A 7,636-nucleotide genomic window follows, 5' to 3' on the forward strand; every position below is an offset into this window, starting at 1 on the left:
TAGGTGTGAGCCACCATGCCAGGCCGATAAACCCCATTTTAAATTGTAAAAACCATTGCATCCAGAGCTCTGACAACTTCTCTGAGGTTCCACAGTTGCTGTGTTGCAGAGGCAGCATCAGATGTTGATCCACCTATCCCCAAAGCCCCTGCACTTCTGCCACTGAGTTTCCAAATGCTATGAGGGAAAGGGATTTGCAAACCAAAGATCAGGAATCACGAAGATGCTGATGTGATTTTGGGTAGGGCCTTATAGGGTAAGAGCTTGTCAGGCAATAAGAACAGCAGCAGTCAGCCAGGTGCGGTGGCTCATGCCTGTAATCCCAGCACTTTGGGAGGCCGAGGTGAGAGGATCACCTGAGGTCAGGAGTTCAAGACCAGCCTGGCCAACATGGAAACCTCATCTCTACTAAAAATACAAAAATTAGCTGGGCATGGTGGTGCACACTGTGGTCTCAGCTACTCAGGAGCCTGAGGCAGGACAATTGTTTGAACCCAGGAGGCAGAGGCTGCAGTGAGATGAGATCACGCCACTGTACTCCAGCCTGGGTGACAGAGCAAGACTCAGTCTCAAAAAAAAAAAAAAAAACTAATAAAAAGAACAGCAGCAGTGGCTAATCCTTAAACCAGTTACCAGGCCTACTTTACATGTCATTGCTTACTGATCCTAACAACCCCAATAAAACCCATGAAATGGGCACTCTTGTCTCCCCTTTTTTTGTTGTTTTTTTTTTTTTTGAGACGGAGTCTTGCTCTGTTGCACAGGCTGGAGTGCAGTGGCGCAATCTCCACTCACTGCAAGCTCCGCCTCCCAGATTCACGCCATTCTCCTGGGACTACAGGCGCATGCCACCACGCCTGGCTAATTTTTTTTGTATTTTTAGTACAGACAGGGTTTCACCGTGTTAGCCAGGATGGTCTCCATCTCCTGACCTCGTGATCCGCCCGCCTCAGCCTCCCAAAGTGCTGGGATTACAGGTGTGAGCCACTGCACTTGGCTTGTCTCCCCATTTTATGGGTAAAAGAAACGGGCCTAGAAATGTCCAATCGCAGCCGGGCGCGGTGGCTCACGCCTGTAATCCCAACACTCTGGAGGCTGAGGCAGGCAGATTACGAGGTCAGGAGATCGAGACCATCCTGGCTAACACAGCAAAACCCCGTCTCTACTGAAAATACCAAAAATTAGCTGGGCATGGTGGCGGGCACCTTGGGAGACTGAGGCAGGAGAGTGGCATGAACCCAGGAGGCGGAGCTTGCAGTGAGCCGAGATCGCGCCACTGCACTCCAGTCTGGGCGACAGAGCAAGACTCCATCTGAAAGAAAGAAAGAGAGAAAGAGGTGGGGGGGAGAGAGAGCGAGAGAAAGAGAGAGAGAGTGAGAATGTCCAATCACTTGAGTAAGATCACTATAGTTACTTGGTTGTTGTCTTCTCTGTAAGCTGATCATACACATGCGCCGCTTGCCCAACGTCCAGTGGCTATGGAGCCTCCCAGCTGGGTGAGTGGCACCTCACCCCTCCATTGTCAGTCTTGGCCAACAAAGCATGAGTGAACATGGCCTACCAAAGTCTAGCAGAAGCTTTAAGAGCCACAGCTTGTGTGAATGAGCCTCTTGTTCTTCCCCTTAGTCAGGAGAACATAGTCCTGTGTTGGAACTGTTCCTTCAGACCAGGTGCCAGGATGAGAAGCCATGTGGAGCAGAACTGCAGCAAACGACCCATGGTCCCCGACATGTAATGTGACTGAGGAATGTGCTTTCGGTTTTAAGCCAACTGGAATTTGAGGGCTATTTGTTACTACAGGAGAGCTGTAAGTGGCAGAGTCAGGATCCTAACTTCAATAGATATAAACACCGGCCGGGCGCGGTGGCTCAAGCCTGTAATCCCAGCACTTTGGGAGGCCGAGACGGGCGGATCACGAGGTCAGGAGATCGAGACCATCCTGGCTAACACGGTGAAACCCCGTCTCTACTAAAAAAAATACAAAAAATTAGCCGGGCGAGATGGCGGGCGCCTGTAGTCCCAGCTACTCGGGAGGCTGAGGCGAGAGAATGGCGTAAACCCGGGAGGCGGAGCTTGCAGTGAGCTGAGATCCGGCCACTGCACTCCAGCCTGGGCGACAGAGCAAGACTCCGTCTCAACAAAAAAAAAAAAAAAAAAAAAAAAAAAATAGATATAAACACCATAAAATTCACCACTTTCCAGTGTATATTTCAGTGACTTTCAGTAAATGTATGGTGCAACTATCATCACAATCTTCTTTTAGAACATTTTCATCACCCCAAGATGAAACTTAATGGAGTTACTTCCCATTCTCACTCCCAGCCTCAGGCAACTACTAATTTATCATCTATCTCTATAGATTTGCCTTTTCTGGACATTTCATATACATGGAATCATACTACACACACACACACACACATATATACACGTTATATATATACTATATGGTATGATTCTGTGTGTGTGTGTGTGTGTGTGTGTATATATATATATATATATTTTTTTTTTTTTTGAGATGGAGTCTCGCTCTGTCGCCCAGGCTGCAGTGTAATGGCACAATCTTGCCTCACTGTAAACCTCAGCCTCCTGGGTTCAAGCATTTCTCCTGCCTTAGCCTCCTGGGTAGCTGGGATTACAGGAGCCCAACAACACACCTGGCTAAGTTTTGTATTTTTAGTAGAGATGAAGTTTCACCATGTTGGCCAGGCTGGTCTCAAACTCCTGACCTCAAGTGATATGCCCACCTCAGCCTCCTAAAGTGCCAGGATTACGGGTGTGAGCCACGGCACCTGGCCTATCTTTTGTATCTGGCTTGATGGTTTTTGGTCTCACTATGCTGCCCAGGGTGGAGGGCAGTGGCTAATTCACAAGACAGGATCACAGCACATTACAGCACTGAACTCCTGGGCTCCAGTGATCCTCCTGCCTCAGTCTCCTGAGTAGCTGAGACTACTGGTATGCGCCCGGCCGGCATACTGCTTTTAAGGTTCACCCATGTTGCAGAATGTATCGGTACTTTAATTCCTTTTTTACTGCTGAGTAACATTCCACTGCACAGATATACTACATTTTTATCATCAGTTGATGGACATTTGGATTTTTTCTACTTTTCAGCTATTATAATAAACACTGCTGTGAATACTCACATACAAGTTATTCCATGAAAGGGCCAGATATGCAAAATGACCCCCAAATGCAGAAGGAGCTGGGAAACCAAAGAACAAGGCAGACATATCCAGTTTATCAGCAGAGGGCAATTTATTAGGGAAATTATGGACAAAAGCATGGTCTTGGTCAGCAACAAGTCAGGTAGATCTCCCCATTATTCCCCCCAACCCAGGGCTTATATACCATAGGAAAAAGGGGTATGTGCTCTATAGGGACAATGAAAGGCAACCTTCTAGAACAGGCCAGAATGAGTTGCACAATAACATCAAGGTTGCTTTGACCTAAAGGTAGAATATATTGTGAGTACATGTTCTTATTAAAGACAGTAAACAAACAAGGAATCAGGAGGCATTCACAGAGCTGGGGTTAATCTGAGGTCAACATGGCAGATTAGCATCCAAGATGGAGTCACTTTTGTCACTACACAAGGATTTGTGTAGAACTATGTTTTCATTTCTTTTGGGTAGATAGCTATGAATTGAATGATTGAGTCATATAGCAAGTATTTATTTATTTATTTATTTAGAGACAGGGTCTTGCTCTGTCACACAGGTGGGAGTGCAGTGGCACGATGTCAGCTCACAGCAACTTCCTCCTCCTGGATTCAAGCAATTCTCATGCCTTAGCCTCCTGAGTAGTTGGGATTACAGGCACCTGCCACCACGCCCAGCTAATTTTCTGTATTTTTAGTAGAGATGGGTTTTCACCATGTTGGCCAGGCTGGTCTCAAACTCCTGGGCTCAGGTGATCTGCCTACCTCAGCCTCCCAAGGTACTGGGATTACAGGTTTGAGTCACTGCACCCGGCTTAGGTTTAACATTTTAAGTAACTGCCAAATTATTTTCCAAAGTGGCTACCCCATTTTCCATTCCCACTACAATGTATGAGGGTTCCTATTTCCTCACATCCTTGCTATCACTTGTTACTGTCAGTCTTTTTGATATAGCAATTTTAGTGGCTATGTAGTGGTATCTCATGGTGGGTTTGTTTTTTTTTTTTTGAGACGGAGCCTTGCTCTGTTGCCCAGCCTGGAGTGCAGTGGCGCGATCTCGGCTCACTGCAATCTCCGCCTCCTGGGTTCAAGCATTTCTTCTGCCTCAGCCCCCCAAATAGCTGGGACTACAGGCTGGGACCACCACGCTTGTCTAATTTTTGTATTTTTAGTAAAGACAGGGTTTCATCATATTGGCCAGGCTGGTATCAAAATCCTGACCTTGTGATCTGCCCGCCTCGGCCTCCCAAAGTGCTGGGATTACAGGCGTGAGTCACTGCACCCAGTCCTCACTGTGGTTTTAATTTGCACATCCCTAATAATGTTGAGCACTTATATATGCATGTTAGCCATTCCTATGTCTGCTTTGATGTCTATTCCAATCTTCTGCATTTTTTTTTTTTTTTTTTTAAAGAGACAGGGTCTCAGCCAAGTGTGGTGACTCATGCCTGTAATCCCAATACTTTGGGAGGCCAAGGCGGGTGGATCATTTGAGGCTGGGAGTTTGAGATCAGCCTGGCCAATACGGTGAAACCCCATCTCTATTAAAAATACAAAAATTTACTGGTCATGGTGGTGCATGCCTGTAGTCCCAGCTACTTGGGAGGCTGAGGCATGAGACCTGCTTGAACCCAGGGGGCAGAGGTTGCAGTGAGCTGAGATTGTGCTGCACTCCAGCATAGGTGACAAAGCAAGACTGTCTCAAAAAAATAGGACAGTATTTCACTGCATCACCCAGGCTGGAGTGCAGTAGTACAATCATTGCTCACTGATTGTTGCCTCAACTTCCTGGGTGCAAACAATCCTCCCACTTTAGCCTCCTGAGTAGCTTGGACTACAGCCATGCACCACCACACCTAGGTATTTTTTTTTTTTTTTTAATTTTGTAAAGACAGGATTTCACTGTGTTGTCCATGCTGGTCTTGACCTCTTGGCCTCAAGGAATTCTCCTGCCTCAGCCTCCCAAAGTGCTATGATTACAGGCATGAGCCACCATGCCCAGCTTGCTGACCATTTTTTAACTGGATTATGTGTCTTATTCCTTTTTTTTTTTTTGAGACGGAGTCTCGCTCTGTCGCCCAGGCTGGAGTGCAGTGGCCGGATCTCAGCTCACTGCAAGCTCCGCCTCCCGGGTTCACGCCATTCTCCTGCCTCAGCCTCCCGAGTAGCTGGGACTACAGGCGCCCGCCACCTCGCCCGGCTAGTTTTTGTATTTTTTTTTTTTTTAGTAGAGACGGGGTTTCACCGTGTTAGCCAGGAGGGTCTCGATTTCCTGACCTTGTGATCCGCCCGTCTCAGCCTCCCAAAGTGCTGGGATTACAGGCTTGAGCCACTGCACCCGGCCCTTTTTTTTTTTTTTTTTGAGATAGAGTGTTGCTCTGTGGCCCAGGCTGGAGTGCAGTGGTGCAATCTCGTCTCACTGCAACTTCTGCCTCCCAGGTTAAAGAAATTCTCCTGGCCGGGCGCGGTGGCTCAAGCCTGTAATCCCAGCACTTTGGGAGGCCGAGACGGGCGGATCACGAGGTCAGGAGATCGAGACCATCCTGGCGAACACAGTGAAACCCCGTCTCTACTAAATATACAAAAAAAAAAAAAACTAGCCGGGCGAGGTGGCGGGCGCCTGTAGTCCCAGCTACTTGGGAGGCTGAGGCAGGAGAATGGCGGGAACCCTGGAGACGGAGCTTGCAGTGAGCTGAGATCCGGCCACTGCACTCCAGCCTGGGCGACAGAGCAAGACTCCGCCTCAAAAAAAAAAAAAAAAAAAATACAAAAAACTAGCCGGGCGAGGTGGCGGGCGCCTGTAGTCCCAGCTACTCGGGAGGCTGAGGCAGGAGAATGGCGGGAACCCGGGAGGCGGAGCTTGCAGTGAGCTGAGATCCGGCCACTGCACTCCAGCCCGGGCGACAGAGCGAGACTCCGTCTCAAAAAAAAAAAAAAAAAAAGAAATTCTCCTGCCTCAGCCTCCCGAGTGGCTGTGACGATAGGTGTACACTACCATGCCTGGCTAATTTGTGTATTTTTAGTAGAGACGGGGTTTTGCCATGTTGGCCAGGCTGGTCTTGAACTCCTGGCCTCAAATGATCCACCTGCCTTGGCCTCCCAAAGTGCTGGGATTACAGGCATAAGCCACTGCACCCGGCCTGTGAATTTTAAATGAGTTGAAATTTTATCCATATTTTAAAAATTATTTTACACTAGAAAGCATAGAATAGCAACTTCATTCCAGGGAGGAAGAAAAACACATTTTTGAGTCCTGAAGAATTAGGACACCATCAGAGATGAAACAGGAACATAACAAGGTCTTGTTTAAATAGCACAGACCCCATAAATTCTTCCCCAATTTTCTGATCCCACAACAAAAAAGAAAAAAAAATTTAGGGCCAAGCATGGTGGCTCACGCCTGTAATCCCCAGCACTTTGGGAGGCCGAGGAGGGCAGATCACAAGGTCAGGAGATAGAAACAATGCTGGCTAACGTGGTGAAACCCCATTTCTACTAAAAATACACAAAAACAATTAGCCGGGTATGGTGGCGGGCACCTGTAGTCCCAGCTACTTGGGAGGCTGAGGCAGCAGAATGGCATGAACCTGGGAAGCGGAGCTTGCAGTGAGCCGAGATTGCACCACTGCACTCCCGCCTGGGTGACAGAGCAAGATTCCGTCTCAAAAAAAAAAAAATTAGGGGGAAATAATTGTTCTTCCCTACAAACATCAGCCCCATGTTGGTAGAATCATTTTTATGGCCCATATCACACCTTATGATCCTGTTTTTCAACCGCTGTATTAGTCTATTCTCACACTGCTATAAAGAAATACCTGAGGCTGGGTAATTTACAAAGAAAAGAGGTTGAATTTGCTCACGGTTCTGCAGGCTGCACAGGAAGCATGGCAGTATCTGCTTCTGGGGAGGCCTCAAGGGAGCTTTCACTGGTGGCGGAACGCAAAGCGGGAGCAGGTGTCTTATAGGGCAGGAGCAGGACCAAGATGGGGTGGGGGGGTGGGGGGCAGGTGCTACACACTTTTAAACAAAAGATCTCATGAGAACTCAGGACAGTACCAAGAGGGAAATCCGCTCCCATGATCCAATCACCTCTCAGCAGGCCCCATCTCCAACAGTGGTAATTAATTTCGACATGAGATTTGCGCAGGGACACAGACGCAAACTATATCAACCTCATTAGGCTATAGCAGTCTTTAGGATTGTTTTGGTTTTTGGTTTCGGGTTTTTTTTTGAGACAGTGTTACGCTCTGTCATCCAGCCTTGAGTGCAGTGGCTCGATCATAGCCCACTGCAGCCTTGAACTCCTGAGCTCAAACAGTCCTCCCACCATAGCCTTCTGAGCAGCTGGGACCACACCACCATGCCCAGCTTTTTGTTGTTGTTGTTGAAGACAGGGTCTTGCTATTTTGCCCAGCCTGGCCTCAAACTCCTGGCCTCAAGTGATCCTCCCATCTCAGCAACCTAAAGCACTGAGGT

The sequence above is a fragment of the Trachypithecus francoisi genome, unplaced genomic scaffold (genome assembly GCF_009764315.1).
Source record: "Trachypithecus francoisi isolate TF-2019V2 unplaced genomic scaffold, Tfra_2.0 Lachesis_group0, whole genome shotgun sequence".
NCBI lineage: Eukaryota > Metazoa > Chordata > Mammalia > Primates > Cercopithecidae > Trachypithecus > Trachypithecus francoisi.